The sequence below is a fragment of the Pelodiscus sinensis genome, chromosome 8, assembly GCF_049634645.1.
Source record: "Pelodiscus sinensis isolate JC-2024 chromosome 8, ASM4963464v1, whole genome shotgun sequence".
Taxonomy (NCBI): domain Eukaryota; kingdom Metazoa; phylum Chordata; order Testudines; family Trionychidae; genus Pelodiscus; species Pelodiscus sinensis.
The window spans coordinates 69948675-69967294 of NC_134718.1; positions in this window are offsets into that span (position 1 = coordinate 69948675).

Below are 18620 nucleotides of genomic sequence, written 5' to 3' on the forward strand. Positions count from 1 at the left end.
TTGTACATCGAGCTCCTTTTCTAGTAGAGTGTGTTCATTATATTCAGGTATCATCCTGAAGTTTTCTTGCAGACATCCTCAGCTGAGAATACTATTTTGCATAATTTAAGCTCTTACCTTCTTATATGCACCACCTTTTGCACCCTCCATGGAAAACTTAATTAATAGTAACCCCTGGTCTCTGCTAGCTAGATGTTTTTCACTAACAGTATGGATTTTCCTTCTTAGTAGTTCAAGCATAGCCTCCTTCCTATTAATCTAGCCTATTTGCCCTGGGTGACACCTGTGTCTTTATCAACCTTGCAGAAGATGCAATGGTGTAAACTAGAAATATTTAGCTCTTGGCACCACATTGATAACTGATCTGAGGAATCAGCCTCCCTTTTTCTGTTTGCAAACAGAATTCGTTTTCTGAAATTCGTTTTAATTATTTGATCTGTACACAGAATGATGTCGATTGAGACTTGAGACTCCAGCAGTTCTTCAGAACTGTGAAGCAATGCAGGGCCCTTTTCATTGAAGGGGTTTATTTTGATTTTACTGCCTAGCTGTTACAATCGGGCTTAAAAATTCTATTGCACTGGACTGGAACACTCACAGACTCGCTGGGTATGTCTACACTACAGCTTTATTTCAAAATAGCTAATTTCAAAATAGTTATTTCGAAATAGCTTCTTTCGAAATAACGCGTCTACACACAAAATGCATTTCGAAATAGCTTTTTGCTATTCCGAAATAGCGCGTCCACACTGATAGGACGCTGAATCTCATTTAAGGCCAGCCGGAACTGGTTGGAACCAGTTCTGGCAGGGCATCAGGTCAGAAGTTACGTTGTGGCCAGCGCGGCCAGCAGGGCACCCTGGGAGGCCCCCTATTTCGAAATAAGCATCTACACAGCGCTTATTTCGAAATAGCAGTTTCGAAATTGGTGCTATTCTTTGTGGAATGAGGTGTACCAATTTCGAAATAAGCCCTTCGCTATTTCAAATTCATTTTGAAATAACCATTGGCTTGTGTAGACGCTAGGAAAGTGATTTCGAAATAACGGCTGTTATTTCAAAATAACTTTGCTGTGTAGACATGCCCTCTGTGTGCAAGGGTTACATTTGAGGTGTTGATTAGGTGTTCTTTTACATGAGGGGTAAGCAATAATTTTTGGTGTGTGTGTGTGGGGGGGCACTCCAAGATTTTGGCAAGTGGTCAAGGGCCACACTTTTCTGTGGAGGGGGTGCAGGGTCTAGGATGGAGGCTGAGTACAGAAGGGCACACAGGGTAAGGGACTGGGGTGCAGGAGACGGTGTGAGGTCAGAGCGGGAGTTTGGGTGAGGGAGGGGGTTGTGACCTGGAGTAGGGGGGGTGAAGAGTGTTTGGATGGTGACCAGGGGGAGGGAGTTGGAGTGCAGGAGGGGCAGGGGTGCCAGAGGCAGGCTCTGTCTGGGAGGCGCTTTCCTAAGCATCTTCCGGCCTGCAATACTCTCAAGGTAGGCAGAGCTCCCCATCTGCTGCAGCCCCAAACCACTTGAAAATACAGGCTGTTCCCTCCACGTGGCTCTCAACTCTGGGAGGGGCAAGAGGCTTGCCCTGCCCCCACCTCCCAGGCCAATCTCTCAGCTCCGATAGACTGGCTGTTTCCAGCCAATAGAAGCTGAGAGATTGGCTGAGGTCAGTTCCCTGCAGAGACACCTTATGAATTATTTTGATAGCTTCCATTCATACTTCCTTGCCTGCGTACGGGAGAGGAGCTGGTTTTGAGAGGAGAAAAGTTTAGGAGTAACCCATCTCGAAGCTGGGTAACAATGATTTCTTTGGGAGAACCAGGGGATTGGTTTATGCCTGGTTTTCGCTTGGCGATGTAATGACGACAACGTGGGAAGCTAGCGATCTTGTTAGTGAAATGGCTTTGGGCTTGGAAGCAGAACTAAAGGCTCTTAAACATGCCCCGTCGGCCACCACGCTGTCTCTCTCAACACTAATTACATAGATCTATTATTTATACAGCCTTGTGGGGTCAAAGAGTGATTCCTTGTGCAATTATATCTGATCTCCAAAGGTTACTGAGAATGCCTGTTTAATGAGGTAAGGTGGCTTTTGTGTCTTGCTGTTCATCATGCTGGAAATTGAAATGTTGTTTCCTTACTGTCGCTTTTCTCAAACTGTGGGTCCTGACCCCCCAGGGGGTCGCGAGCAACTTAGAGGGAGGTCACAAGCAACTTAGAGGGGGGTCGCGGTATCACAAAGTTTGAGAACCCCTGCCTTACTGAATTGTATTTCTTTCATTGTGCCTGGACTAGGATTCCTCGCTGGGCCAGATTCTCAGCCGGTGTAAATCATTGAAGCACCATTATAGAGCCTTTCTGATCTCCACCCGCTGATAACGTGTCCTGTTGCCCCACTGTAAGGTTGCTCAGTGTGGGTACATCTACACAGTGGGGCTATTTCGGGATACCAGAAGTATCCCGAAATAGCTACCCTGCGATTTTTGAACGTGCCTGTGATTTCGAGATAGGGCTCAAAATAGCAGAAGCACTATTTTAGCATCCCTGTAACCCTCATCCCATGAAGGTTAAGAGATGTCTTGAAAGAATGTGTTATTTTGAAATGTGGTACTGTGTACACGCGCCAAATTTCAAAATACGCTATTTGGAAATTCAATCGAAATAAGATATGCAATAGCGTAGTGCAAATTGCCTCTCTTATTTTGAGTGTAGGGTGCTGTGTAGACACATCCAAGAGGAATACTAGTTGGCTACGTCTACACTGGCCCCTTTTCCGGAAGGGGCATGTAAATTTCATGAGTCGTCGTAGGGAAATCCGCGGGGGATTTAAATATCCCCCGCGGCATTTAAATAAAAATGTCCGCCGCTTTTTTCCGGCTTTTAAAAAAGCCGGAAAAGAGCGTCTAGACTGGCCCCGATCCTCCGGAAAAAGCACCCTTTTCCGGAGGCTCTTATTCCTACACTGGCCCCTTTTCCTACTTTGAAGTAGGAATAAGAGCCTCCGGAAAAGGGCGCTTTTTCCGGAGGATCGGGGCCAGTCTAGACGCTCTTTTCCGGCTTTTTTAAAAGCCGGAAAAAAGCGGCGGACATTTTTATTTAAATGCCGCGGGGGATATTTAAATCCCCCGCGGATTTCCCTACGACGACTCATGAAATTTACATGCCCCTTCCGGAAAAGGGGCCAGTGTAGACGTAGCCGTTATGTCTGCTGTGCATGGAGTTTTTGAGGAAGCCACGCCGTTCCTATTCTAATCAATAGGGTGGGAAATAATGGAAAGAAATTGGCCAAATTTAATGTAGAATCTCAATGAAAGATGGTTTCATACCACAAAGTATTTGGAGCAGAGTTTCTTAAAAGTTCAGCGGCATCTACGGGCTCTGCAGGGGGCAGGGGAGCAGAATTTTTTCTGTTCTCTCCGCGGCACATCTCTGACTGCCTCACAGCACACTGGAACACACTTTAAGAAATGCTTATTTAATATATTTGGGGCAGTTTCATCCAGGAAGTCTTACACTAAAAGAGCATTTCATAGAATCATAGAACTGGAAGGGTCCTCAAGAGGTCTTCAAGTCCAATCCCCTGCCCCCATGGCAGGACCAAGCACCATCTACATCATCCCTGATAGATGTTTACCTAACCGTCTCTTAAATATCTCCAGTGATGGAGATTCCACAACCTCCCTAGGCAATTTATTCCAGTGTTTAATCACCTTGACAGGTAGGAAGTCTTTCCTAATGTACAACCTTGCTTCAATTTAAGCCCATTGCTTCTTGTCCTACCCTCAGAGGCCAAGGAGAACAATTTTTCTCCCTCCTTGTAACACCCTTTTCAGTATTTGAAAGCTGCTATCATGTCCCCTCTCAGTCTTCTCTTTTCCAAACTAAACAAACCCAGTTCTTTCAGTCTTCCCTCATAGGACATGTTTTCTAGACCGTTAATCATTTGTGTTGTTCTTCTCTGGACTCTCTCCGATTTCTCCACATCTTTCTTGAAATGTGGTGCCCAGAACTGGGCACAATACTCCAACTGAGGCCCAATCATTGCAGAGCCTAGCGGAAGAAAGACTTTTCATGTCTTGCTCACAATACTCCTGGTGATGCATCCCAGGATCACATTTGCTTTTTTTGCAGCAGTGTCACACTGTTGACTCATATTTAACTTCTGGTCCACTATGACCCTTGGATTTAACGTAAGGAATCCTATCACAACCAAGCCAACCTTGAGGAGCATCCCCTATCTGCCAGAAGAGAGGTAAGAGGGAGGGCTGTTTATATACCTCACACCGAAGGGGTAGCCTGACATTTTGCCTCAGACTCTGGCTGCACATATTTGGGAGTCACTGAGCCTCACGTCACTCCAATAAACACATGTGCACCGTCTCTTGAGTGGCAGGGATGCTAACCTTTCTGTGCTGTCAGCTTGTTGCTTCTGGAAAGCCGGCCCCATCTCCTTCCTCATCCCTGACCTTTCCTCAATGTCTCTCTCTTTGTTGCTGCTGTCCTTTTTAAAACGATCCTTATTGATGTTTGAAAGTAATGGGGGAACAGAAACAAGTAATAAAGAAAGGTTAACAATACCGAATCGATACTGCGCAGAGAGATGGCAGCGGGGGGAGTGCAGGATAAAGCAAAAGGCCAAATTGAATCCTGGTTCTATTGCCAATCAGATTGCATTTAGACTTTTTTTTTCTTTTCAAGCAAGTCCTAATAAAAGGTCTGTCTGGCGTTGGGTTGTTTTTTCTTAAGATGAAGCCTAACACCTGAGAAACTCCGGCATCTGTTATCTCATGTCTTTTCTTAGAAAGCGTGGAAGTAGAGAGTCCAGCTTTCTTTTTCCGAGTGAGGAAGGGAGGAGACCGATGTTAAAGCAGGGGGTTGGGAGAGATGTTCTTAGATAAATCTCCCTTGCACGTACTCACTGGCTACGTCTACACTGGCATGATTTTCCAAAAATGCTTTTAACGGAAAAGTTTTCTGTTAAAAGCATTTTCGGAAAAGTGCGTCTAGATTGGCAGGATGCTTTTCCGCAAAATCACTTTTTGTGGAAAAGCATCCATGGCCAATCTAGACGCGCTTTTCCGCAAAAAAGCCCCGATCGCCATTTTCGCGATCGGGGCTTTTTTGCAGAAAACACTACTGTGCTGTCTACACTGGCCCTTTTGTGCAAAAGTCTTTCGGAAAAAGACTTTTGCCCAAACGGGAGCAGCATAGTATTTCCGCAAGAACACTGACGATCTTACATGAGATCGTCAGTGTTCTTGCGGAAATTCAAGCGGCCAGTGTAGACAGCTGGCAAGTTTTTCTGCAGAATCGTAAGATTTTGCGGAAAAACTTGCCAGTCTAGACACAGCCACTGTGTCCTTGGGAAGGATGCTGCCTCAGTTTCCCCACCTGTAAAATGAGTATGGAGTTTCCTCCTTTCATGGAGGTGTCATGTTTTGAGGTCCTCAGCTGGCCAGTGATGGGGAATGGGAAGGATACTATAAAAGGTTTTAAATAAAAGTCTGAGGCCATGATGGTCAAAGCTGACTCTGTCATCATCTTTACAGGGTCCTGATTTGTGAGTGTGTGTGTTAGAAAAGGCCCTCTCTGGCCCTCTTGAAAAGCAGGTCAGTCGAAGACCTCTCAAACTGGGGACCAAAGAACTGAGGCGCTTCCTTCTTAGCCAGAAAACTCTTCCCACATGCAGTCGGGCCATCTCCCCACCCGAGCTGAACGTGGTATCTGAGGAAACCAGGCAGCTCTGTGGCCTCAGCTGTGGATTCTTTGTCCTTGGTGTGCAGTCCCATTGCGCTCAGAAAGACGTGGGGGCCGAAATGCATCCACATCTGCAGTCAGGAGTTCAAATTGACAGATGGGGATGACTCAAGGCTTGGCTGTAGGGTACGTTAGTCCGCACCTGGGATGTGTACATTCCAATGCACGTCGGTGTGTCCTGCAAGTGAAGAGCATGCTGCCGTACAGTTAACATCATCTACTGTGCAATTCCTTAGTCCTATGATGCTATGTGCATTCATACCTGATTAGGGGGTTTGGCTGCACCTCTCTCAACAGAGGGGATATGTCTATCCATCTACCTGCTCCATCATGAAGTTATGCCCATTTATAACAGCATATAGATGATACTGATTGGACCTCCCTGGTCCGACACCCTCAGGACCTGACCAACCACGGATGAGGGATTTTTCCAGACCAGGGAGGTTATATCTGGCTCCCCTGCTACTATCCCCACCCAGTCTTGGACTGGCTGCTCAGCCAGCTCCTTCCCTGAAACCAGCCCTGCTGCCATGTCAGGTTCCCCTGCCTTCCCTGCTAAGCTGGACAGCCCAGCTCCCAGGGTATCATGCTCCTGGCCCCACTGCCGCATGGTCCCACCAGGCAGCACAGTTACAGGACGCCCAGTCATCAGCCCTCCACCGGGGCTTTCTGGTCCGGCAACATCCGTGGTCCACAAGAACCACGTTTCAAGACCAGAGAGTCCCTGTTTATAGAGGTTCAACCACGACTCAGCTGGTGGGAACTGGCATAACTTCATGAATCTCATTAGAGCTCTGTTGCGAAACACCCACCGAGAATCTTGTGTGTGTCCATCCAAGGTTGTTATGTCTGACATTTTGCTTCCGTTTGCAGCCATACACTTGATTCAGGCTTCCAGCCATCCACTTTTGATTTTGTTATTGGTGAGGCGTAGAATTGGTTTATTTGGGGGGGTTGATTTTTATTTTTTTCACCATCTTTGAACCATTGAACCTCTTTCTCCTCCATCGAAGGTTGGCTTAGAACTCCTGAAAGGCCATGAAGACATTCCTGATAACACCAAGAACATGTGTGATCCTCAACCCCTTAAAGCCAACAGGAGTTCTGGCATTGTCTTCGGTCTCTCTGGGGTTGGGCCGAATCAGATTCACGTCCGTAAGTCCTGGACAAACAAGATCACTTAGGCTCAGGGACTCCATATGCTACAAAAATCCATGGTTTTCATTTCTTTAGCTGACTTTTATAATTAGATTTGCCCTCAGTTCACATTTTCTTCTTCTTCTTTATTATTACAGGACTTAAATCCTTGCAGATACACATCTCTGGTTCGAAAGGCGAGAGTGCACTGAATATCCTGTCTGGTTTTCTAATTCTTCCTCTTCGGAATGAGCGTCTGTAGGGATATAAATTCTACCATGTTCCTTTTTGCAGCACCGGCATTGTCCCTTGTGTTAAAAGCATGTCTCATTACGTGGCTTGGAGTTCACAAAAGTTCTAACTAGCATCTGCTCTGAGATCTAGGGGAGCACTTTTGTTGTGGTTAGACTATGGACAGTCACCTTTTTTTGGAAGCAACTGCACACACAAACCAACTTCCCCAACCTGTATCTTTTGCCACTTGCTCATTTCAATCTTGTTATTGTGATTGCTTATTAGTACTATCCCAGTGCCCAGAAGCTCTGGTCACCGAACAGAAGCCCATGGTGCTGTATGAACTCAGACCCGGGCCTTGCCCCAAAGCGTATGCAGTCTTCGTATGAGAGACATCACGCGGAGGCAGGCAGGGGAGTACAACGAATCTAGCCCAAGAAATACCACGTGGCCACAATTAAGCAGGGATTCATGTCCAATTGGCAAATAGTTTTGGACAACCCGCCATCATTATTGGAAATGAATAAAACAGCTCTATTTTGTCTGAAAAAACCTGTTTCCAACTCTAATAGCTAAGGGTATGTCTACTGTCTACACTTGCACCCTCTTTCGAGAGAGGGATGCAAGTGAAGACATTTGAAATTGCAAATGAAGCCGGGATTTAAATATCCCATGCTTCATTTGCATATTCGCGTTATGGCGCTATTTCGAAATAGTGCTATTTTGAAATAACAGACGCCGTTAAGATGCGGTTATTTCGAGAGAAAACCCTTCTCGCGAAATAACTGGTAAACCTCATTCTATGAGGAATAGGAGTTATTTCGAGAGAAGCGATTTTCTCTCAAAATAACCGCGTCTTAACAGCGTTTGGTATTTCAAAATAGCGCCATAACGCGAATATGCAAATGAAGCATGGGATATTTAAATCCCGGCTTCATTTGCAATGTCGAATGTCTTCATTTGCATCCCTCTCTCAAAAGAGGGTGCAAGTGTAGACATACCCTAAGGCTATGTCTACATTGGCATCCCTTTCCGGAAAAGGGATGCTAATGAGACGAGTTGGAATTGCAAATCCGCGGGGGATTTAAATATCCCCTGTGGCATTTGCATTTACATGGCTGCCGCTTTTTTCCGGCTTATCCCCAAGCCGGAAAAAAGCGGCAGCCATGTAAATGCAAATGCCGCGGGGGATATTTAAATCTCCTGCGGATTTTGCTATTCCAAAGTGTCTCATTAGCATCCCTTTTCCGGAAAGGGATGCCAATGTAGACACAGCCCAAGCGAATAGCCATTTATTAGGACAGTGTGAATGCTCCGTCAGGCTGTCTCAGGTTTCCTCATCCTACCACTGCTTACGTTATTTTTTTTCTTTTCCTCGTGCTTCTGTTTGCCTGTGGTTATAAAATAAAAAGCCCAGCAGCATGTCCCAAGTTCATGATTTCATCTCTGCATTCGTCAATACAACTTTGGTGAAGGCAAAGCACGCTAGCCGGTGGATCTGGTGCGGAACCTGCATGGTGACTCCTGACCACTTCCAAGTTCAAGGGCTGTAGGAATTTGTGGGCTTAGGGTTTAAGAGCTATCTTAAGTTTATATCCCTGTCTCTGGAACCATTTTGTGCTCCATATGCTATATCTGAAGTAGATTACGTTCCAGTCTGCTGAGATGCTGAGCATACTGACCAATCATGGTTGAATATCAGATGCTTAAATGTAAGTGCAAGGGATGGCCTTTAATTGCATTGAAATCAGCAGATTTCCACCCAAGTTGGACGAATCCTTCTGGCTGTGCCTATGTTAGGAAGAACTATTTTTAGCGCATGGGCAGCAGCCATGGTGGGAATACTCGTGTAGTCAAGATCCTGCATTGGCTGGCATAAAATATCATTTCACCAAAGCAAGTTGAAGGCACGGTAGCTAAAACATGCCAGTGCCATACGATGTGGCTGGTCTTTGGGACAGACTTGCCAAAGGATCCTAGTGCTGACAAGGCATAGGGCTGTGTCCGTGTGACCCCTACGACAACTGCTTTTAGAAAATACCAGTTAGAGCTCTGTAGTGTTTGGTGGCTGGTTTTTGTTTTGTTCTCCCCCCGCTCATCTGAAATGGACCTGTGTCGGCCCCACGGTATGAGAGACACCATATGGGTGAGGTTATAACTGTTATAGGGTCAATGTCTGCTACTGGACACAGGGACACCCCTAGAATTTCTGGGGTACCATGCAGTAAATTAACCTGGTGCTCCGATTTCCAGCGGCAGCCTGGATGTGGGAGGGAGAAGAATGATTTTTTTTTTAGAGATGTGATTTTTACAATCTTCAGCAACACACTGAGGAAATAGTTTTAAAGCAAATGTTAAACTCAAGTCTAGTTGACTAATGCAGCAAGTTCAGAAACGGACAGGATAGACCTGGAGTTGGCAAATACCTGTTAAGTGGCTTCATTACCACGTAAATGATTCTTTCCCACGTTCAATGTTCTGCTAACAAACCTGTCAGGCTTTGTCACTGTAATTAAATCCCCCTCCGGAGGAAGTGAAAGCACAGAACAGGGAGAGGGAGAGGCAGAGAGGCGGACATTAGGACCCAGCAGTGCCCCAAATTTTCGGGTGCCCTACGCAACTGCATATTTTGCCTATGGGTAAGGAAGGCTCTGGGTGGACACTTCAGGCTTCGCAGAGTTCTTCTCTCGAGTCCTCAAGGAGGCAACCAGAGCATGCAAGGTATGTACAAGAGAGATGGGGAAAAATTGTTGAGCATAAAGGGTTAACACCTTGTGGGTCACCATTGAAAATGAAGTGGACAATTAACAACTCTGCAAGTCGTACCACAATACAAGTCTATAAGCAGCAGTGTGTGTTACAAATTATTGTGAAGGGCCACTGTCACGTTACTGGATTTTGAGGGGAGCAGCCAGATCACTGCTGCACCCATGGGGGGTGGGGTGTTGGCCCCAGAAGTGGCACAAAGGGGGACCATGTGAGGTGTCAAAGAGAAGCTCGCTGTCTGCTAATCCTGTGTACGCTAGTCATGTGCTTGTAGAATGCCTGTGTGTGTAGTTAGGAATCTGTAATCTGTGTGGATACTGAATATTTCTCTGCATGTGGTTGAGCATTGGGCAGAGCCTGGCCTATGGACATGCTAATTAGCGAGGCCCTGCGGGACAATGGCACTCAATGGGCCAAGGACACACCTAAAGAATGAGGACTGACACCTAAGGGCTGCCAGGAAGGAACACAGGGATAGGCCGCTGGCCAGGTGACCTGCTGCAGCCAAGAAAAGACCAGGAAGGATGTATAAAGAGGCCATGTGGCCGATTCCATCTTGGTACTCAGCTCAGCACTTCATCCCAGAGGCAGCAATGCAGGGATTGAAGAGCTGGAAAGAACTGTGAACCCATCCTGATCCTAGGATGCGCAACAAGGACTGTTAAGCCAGCAGCTGTAACATCTCTGCTAGAGCCTGCATCGAGAACTGGGAGATTCGATGCATGTAATGTACTATCCTTTAACAACCTTACACTCATGCTTTTCTTTACTGTAGTAATAAACCTTTAGGCTGTGTCTAGACTACATGCCTCTGTCGTCAGAGGCATGTAGATTAGACACATAGGCAAAGTCAAATGAAGCCGCGATTTAAATGATCGTGGCTTCATTTAAATTTACATGGCTGCCGCGCTGAGCCGACAAATAGCTGATCAGCTGTTTGTCCGCTCAGCGCGCTAGTCTGGATGCTCCCCTGTCGACATCAAAGCCCTTTGTCGGCAGCCCCGTTATTCCTCGTGGGATGAGGTTTACCGGGGCTGCCAACAAAGGGCTTTGATGTCGGCAGGGGAGCGTCCAGACTAGCGCGCTGAGCGGACAAACAGCTGATCAGCTGTTTGTCGGCTCAGCGCGGCAGCCATGTAAATTTAAATGAAGCCGTGATCATTTAAATCGTGGCTTCATTTGACTTTGCCAAAACAACAAATCTACGTGGCTCCGTCGACGGAACCATGTAGTTTAGACGTACCCTTAGATGTTAGATGCTAAAGGATTGGCTCAGCGTGATTTGTGGGTAAGGTCCAGAGGGTAAATTGACCGGGGATCTGTGGCTGGTTTCTTGGAACCGGACAGAACTTGTTCGGGGTAGGTGGGATTGGGTTCTAAGACTTCCCCACCAGTGTATGAGGCCCAGGGCCATCTTGGGCACGGATATTGCTGGGGTGTCGAAGAGGTTTTGCTCGTGAGGCTTCAGGCAGGCTGCTGAAGTGCTCTGTGGGACTGGTTTGGGGCCTGTTTGGAAAGGCCTTCAGTCTGGGGGCTAGAGAGAGCCCCAGATTTGAGCAATTCGCCCTGAGTGGACGCCCTCAGCGGTCTCCAGACCCAGCCCGGTCCATCATAGCCACAAAACCCCCATCTCTGTTAAATCCATTCTTTTAGTGCCCAGCGGTGTTCTGAATTTAAATTCCCAGTTTTGTCTTTTGACTGTATTGGGCAGGTTCCTAAAATGTCCCTGGGCTTACCCAGAAAGACATTTGGTTGCTCAAACATTAATGAGTGAGTCGCTCTCATTTATTGCAGACAGCACACTGTAAAATGAGCAGGAAGAGAAACTAGGGAGCTGGTTAGCGTGATAAAAAAGAGGCAAAAAAAAAATCCTGCTTTGTGATGATCAAGGAAGAGCTTTGGTTTTGAGGTTATAAAGTTGGTTTTGTGTTGTGGTGCACTTTCCGGCGTTCCACATGAAAGGCCGCGAATGTAAAAGGAACACTAAAAGCACACCCTACAAAACAAGTCAAAGCTGACTTTTTAAGAGCAAAACACACTCTCATGTCTTCAGTCAGCAGAGACCATCTTTTTAGAAGTGGGGAGAGAATGGCATGAAAATTGATGAGACTTGTTCTCTGCTGGCAGGGCACACCTCTGTACCAGATTATGCAGTTTAATTGGACTTCCAAAGATGACCCATGCTTGCGGATAGTGGAGAGGGGAGGGGCAGTGCGAGAGCAGTCAGCTTCGGCAGTAAAAACGAGGCGGCCTCACAGATTAACAGATTTCTTAGGGCATACGCTTTCGTGGGTTGTTTTTGCAGATTCAGACTAATGCAGCAAACCCTCTGAGACGTTTCCCCATGCAAGGCCTTAGCAGTGTTCTTGAGCATGCTCAGTAGAAGCCAAGCTGTAATTTTGGAGGAGTAAATGTAACCCCGCACGCCCTCTCATGCTTCGCTTTTGCTTGTTCTGTGTCATGGGCAGTGCCACTGAAGACAGGCTGTTTGTAACCTGGCCCTGGAACTGGAAGGAGCATTCTTATTACGCAATACAGAAGGGATCACCTCTTAAAATCCCCTTTTCTGCACTTTGAAAAATTAGTACTGAAACTTTTTTTTTTTTTTTGCTGGAAATAGTCAAGTCAACTAAATCAACACTGTTTTTCTTTTTTGCAAACATTTTATCAGTTGGACAAAATTGCATTAGAAAGGCCTCCCATGTTGCTAACTTCGGCATAGAAAAGCAAATGACTCATTTTCCATTTGACAAGTAGCTTTTCCTCTTAAGGCTTCATCTTAAATATAAGGCAGGTTGAAATTGAAAGAAAATGTTTCGGGCTTATCAGTGTTTTGATTGACCCAACATATTTTGATGGTCAACATTTTGTATCATCAACGTTTTCAAAATGTTGGCTTAGTCTCAATTTGTAACGTTTCTTTCTTTTTTAGTCTGCATTTATTTTGCCCACGGGATGGGAAAATTCATTTGCTGGCTCTTTTTGAGGTGGTCACTCACTGCACCAGTGTGACAGAGGAATGGATGGAGAGTCAAAACATGCTTGAGTCATTGCCTTTCTTTCTGACAGCCCTACCTGCTAAATCAGGACCGTGTATATGGAGCTCTCTAATCCAACAGAGCATAGTTCACAAATGGAGTATGTGGCCAGATATTCCATAGATGCTTCCATGCAGCCTAAAAAAGTAGCAAGCTACAGATTTCCTTCCCACGCTCTCCGGCTACGTCTACACTGGCCCCTTTTCCGGAAGGGGCATGTAAATTTCACCAGTCGTCGTAGGGAAATCCGCGGGGGATTTAAATATCCCCCGCGGCATTTAAATAAAAATGTCCGCCGCTTTTTTCCGGCTTTTAGAAAAGCCGGAAAAGAGCGTCTACACTGGCCCCGATCCTCCGGAAAAAGCGCCCTTTTCCGGAGGCTCTTATTCCTACTTTGAAGTAGGAATAAGACCCTCCGGAAAAGGGCACTTTTTCCGGAGGATCGGGGCCAGTCTAGACGCTCTTTTCCGGCTTTTTTAAAAGCCGGAAAAAAGCAGCGGACATTTTTATTTAAATGCCGCGGGGGATATTTAAATCCCCCGCGGATTTCCCTACGACGACTGGTGAAATTTACATGCCCCTTCCGGAAAAGGGGCCAGTGTAGACGTAGCCTCCATGTTCTTCATCAGCATCTGCAAAATCAAAGCTCTTATTTAAATAATTAAAAAAAATCAGGTGAAGACTTCCAAAGCGCCCTATACAGCAGTGTTTCTTATACTGTGTTCCGTGGCAGTCGGAGGTGTGCCACGGAGAACAACAGAGTTCAAAATGGCTGCTCTTAAAGGGGCAGGCAACTTTTTTTTTTTTTTTTGCTCAATACATTTTCCCTGGCCTTTTTTTTCCTCAACAAAAAATCCTTGGTGTTTCTCATAACAAAAAATATTGTTTGGTGTTCTTTGGTCCTAAAAAGTTTAAGAAACACTGCTATACAGGGAGATTCTTGCAAAAGAGACCCAAGGCAGGAATCCTTCTAGGACAGGGATAGTCTCCGTTCTATGTTTGCATGGTACCTAGAACAGTGGGACCTGCTCCATGAATGGGGCCTGTAGGCACTGTGGAAATACAAATATATATCGACCCCAAGCTTGGCCAAAGTCTGCTGCACATGGAGCCTGGAATGATGAGTGAAGAAATGTAAACTCCTCCCATTTTTTCAATGGGAGTTGGGTGACTGATGTGTCTAGCCCCTTTGAAAATCACAATGGTCCCAGCCCCAATGCCACTTCCTAAATCAGACATTGGCTGTCCAGATTCTCACATGGACATCACTTCCTTTTCCTCTTCGCACTTGAAAATCTGCTGGTTTTCGCAGTTACATCAGTTAGGACAGACTTAAAAGGGCCATTGATCGTTGCACTGTAGGGCATAAGGATCAATGGTCAGTTGGTTTAGGGAGATTTTTCCCACAGTGCCCTTAGGGGCTCCAGGGTGTCTAATCACCCTCCAGGAGGGGTCACTACCCAAGAAAGGAGACCAGACCATTGGACCTGATGGGCTGCTGCTTCCGTACAAATCACACCATTGATCTTAAGCTAGATCGGAGAGCGGATGTACATTGCCAGAACTTCACCAATGCTTGGCTTCAGAGCAGCCGTTTTCAAGCTTTTTTTTTTTTTCTGGTGACCCAGTTGAAGAAAATTGTGGACACCTGTGACCCAACGGAGCTGGGGATGCAGGGCTTAAGGGGTGGAAGCAGCGAGGAGGTGGGAGTAGAGAGATGGGGGTGCAGGGGTGAGGGCTGTGGGATGGGGCTGGGAATGAGGGGCTCAGAGTGTGGGAGGGGTCTCTGGACTAGGCATGGGGTTGAGGTGCAGGAGTGGTCAGAGCTCTGCCTGGGGGGGTTCAAGCTCTGGGGTGTGGTCAGGGATGAGAAGCTATGGGTGTAGGAGGGGGGCTCTGGACTTGGGGGGCTCCAGGCTGAGGCGCTTCCTGCTTCTCCTAGCATCGCAGACCACTCTGCACCCAGAAGCAACTGGCAGCAGGTCTGACTCCCAGGTGGAGGTGCGCAAGAAGTTCCATGTGACTCTCTCCCACAGGCACCCCCGCTGCAGCTCCCATTGGCCAGTTCCTGTCCAATAGAAGTGCGGAGCAGGTGCCTGGGGCCGGGGAAGTGTGCAGAGCCCCATGGCCCTGGAGCTGGATGTGCTGCTAGTCACTCCCAGGGTGCAGCGCGGTGTCCGAACACACTGGGACTAGCCCAGCGGTTCTCAAAGAGCGGGTCACCACCCAGCCTTAGCCAGGCAGCACCACTGAGGGGACTTTTAATGGCCTGGTCGGCCCTGCAGACCACAGCCACCAGGGACCCTGGGAGGCTGAACAAGGTGACCTAGTGTCTTACGTTCCACAACCCAGTACAGGCTCGCGACACAGACTTTGAAAACCGGCATGTTAGAGGAACTGTGTCTCCTGGTGCATGCTACCACAGCTCTGTTTCCTACCAGAGCAGACTACAAGGCTCACAGTAAACCCTGTATTTTCTGGCAGAGGAAATGCTACCACACTCCATTGAGGAAGGCCAGATAAGTACCCAGATAGTGATAGGCGGGCGAGAGGGAGGAAGCTCATATGTTTCATCTGGTTCCTAAAGAAAATGTTCCATTTTCCTGACAGGCACCGTCTTTCACCAGCTCCTGCCTCTGTTCCAGGATCGCATGCGACTCCTCTAAATATTTAATTGCTACAATCCACGCCATAATGACGCATTATTACTTTTTAACCACCATTAAAGTTTAAAAACCGAATAAAAGCTTTGCTCCCTGCCAGAAGAAATTGTCCTTCGGAGAGAGGGAGAAAAGAGAAATTGTGCATCGCTTGCTTCAAAAGAACTTTAAAGTTTCACGTACCAAAAAAGGACGGCTAACGCCCCACTTTGCAGGGCTCACTTTCATTTCAGAGCAGGGCTTTTCTTTTATCCTCACAAATCCTTTCCCCTAGTTTCTGCTGTGGGGTGGGTTGTTAATGGATCAGCTGTTTGTTTAAAAAAACCAATCTCAAAACCCCTGCCCCTTTACGAACATAAGAACAGCCAGAATGGGTCAGACCAAACGTCCGTCTGGTCCAGTATCCTGTCTGCCGACAGTGGCCAATGCCAGGTGTCCAAGAGGGAGTGAACAGAACAGGGAATCATCAAGTGATCCCTTGCCTGTCGTCCATTTTCACCCTCTGACAAACAGAGGCTAGGGACACAATTTGGAGAATCCTAAGGCTGGAAGAGACCTCAGGAGTCATCAAGTCCAGCCCCCTGCCCAAAACAGGACCAACCCCAACTAAATCAACCCAGCCAGGGCTTTGTCAAGCCAAGACTTCAAAACCTCTAGGGATGGAGATTCCACCCCCTCCCTAGGTAACCCATCCCAGTGCTTCACCACCCTCCTAGGGAAACAGTTTTTTTTCTGCTGTCCAACATAGACCTCCCCCACTGTAACTTGAGAGCATTGCGCCTTGTTCTGCCATCTATCACCACTGAGAACAGACTCGCTCCATCCTCTCTGGAACCCCCCTTCAGGAAGTTAAGGGCTGCTGTCAAATCCCCCATCACTCTTCTCTTCTGTAGAATAAACCCAAATCCTTCAGCCTCGCCTTCTAGGCCATGTGCTCCAGTTCTCTCATCATTTTCGTTGCCCTCTGCTGGACCCTCTCCAAAGCATCCACATCCTTTCTGTAACAGGGAGCCCAAAATTGGATGAAAACTCCAGATGTGGCCTCACCAGTGCCAAATAAAGGGGAAATTCCCACCCATCCTGGCTAGCAGCAATTGATGGACCTAAGCTCCCATAAATTTATCTAGTTCTTTTTTGAACCCTGTTAAAACTCCTGGTCTTCACAACATCCTCTAGCAAGGAGTTCCGCAGGTTGACTGTGTGTTGTGTGAAGAAGAACGTCCTTTTGTTTGTTTTAAACCTGCTGCCTATTAATTTCATTTGGTGACCCCTAGTTCTTATATTATGTTACCCAACCATAAGGAAGAAGCCATAGAGATGTTGTCACTTGGCAGTGTCTCTGAATCACAGAGTCTTCTGGGCCCGAGTGCCACAATTCCTGATTTTCCGGGGTGGGCCTCCTGCCACAATCCAGCCCTTGGACTGGATCAGAATGAAGGTGATTAGCCCAAAGTAAAGCTTTAGCAGTGTCTTTAGCTGGTCCACTGTAGTAATCCCCAAATGTGTCACAAACTGAAAACAGAGGAGTAGCGTCACCCGTGGCTGAACTTCAACCAGTTCTAGGGGAGATTAAGGCAGCTGTGTAGCTTAGAACAGTAACGCTACAAAGCAATGTAGGGTAAAGTGACGATTAGCATCACCAAGTGACACTGCGGGGGAACTGTCTCCAGGCAGAATATTGCCGCGGCAGCATGGTGAAAAGCAGAATAATCCCTACGTGATTCAGTTAGTTTCTCAAATGAGAAGCGAGTTTTTGCTTTCTGGGATTGTGTGGTTCATGACTATGCCAGGCGTGGCTATCAGAGAGTCACAAAAACATTGGCGAGTCAGACGTTTCCTCGACTGAAAGGCTGTCGGTCTCAGCAGGTAAATCATAACATAGTCATGTCATTTGCTTCTTAGTCGCCTTTTAAAAACCGGGTTACCCAATTAAGGAGCACCAATAAAGCCATGCAGGGTAAACTGAGAATCAGAAACTGCCACACCCAGCACGCTTGACTGGTACATTACCCACCTCAGTGGCTACCACAGCACGTCTTCCTTCTGGCCAACACTAAACCACGTCACTCCACCTCAGCATCTTGCCGTAATTTGAACTGGACAGTTCAAATGCCTCTAATTATCCAAGCAGGAACCATGCTGGGCTACCAGGAATAATGCCACCATAGAATCATAGAACCATAGAGCTGGAAGAGACCTCAGAAGGTCATCAGGTGTTAACGTTCACAGGCATTGGTCAAAATTGGAGTTTTACATGTTGTCTGGAAGATGAAACCCTCAGCAAGCAGGATGTGAAATACACTCATAGCAGTGTGAACTAAACTCCACCTGAATTTCGCCGATGAAATGAATTTTCTTGGGCTCATTAATAAATCTGTTTCCCTTTCCTGTGCCGATTTTCAAGTATTTGAATATTTTTTCCTGAAGGGAAGCATTGAAATGTTGATCAAACTTCATAAACGGAAGAATTCTCTCCTCACCCCATGCCCCAAGTCAATTGAAACCTATTTTTTGACTTTTTTGTAGTCTCATTAGCTTACTTTCCTAAAACAAGTTGATTCAAATTAAAAATGAATCTGTTTATCAAAATGTTTTATTTTGGACATTAGGAACAATGTTGCAACTTTTTTCCAGTCCTGTTTTGAGGGGGAAAGAGTGATCAAAGCATCCCTATGTTGAAACTGTTTCAGGTTTGACATTTCACTTTGTGATGGAAAACGAAAATGTCCAACAAACTTGGAATTTTCCCACCAAAGCTTTTAGCTTTGTGGAAACTTTGCTTTTTGTTGTTTTGAATGGAAAACTTCTGATCAACTTTTGTCTTGAACAAATACATAATCCAGACACCAGTCCAGGTACCTTTGGTGAAGATTTAATGGCCCTATATGCTCCCTGTTGTTGAGTCTTTCTTTAACTTCCAAATTTGTATCCTTTCCCTCATCAGATTAATCCTGATCTAAGATCCTGAAGCCAAACCTCTCACCAGGATTAGACCCACCTGGACTGGAAACAGATGCTTTGCTAATTCACGG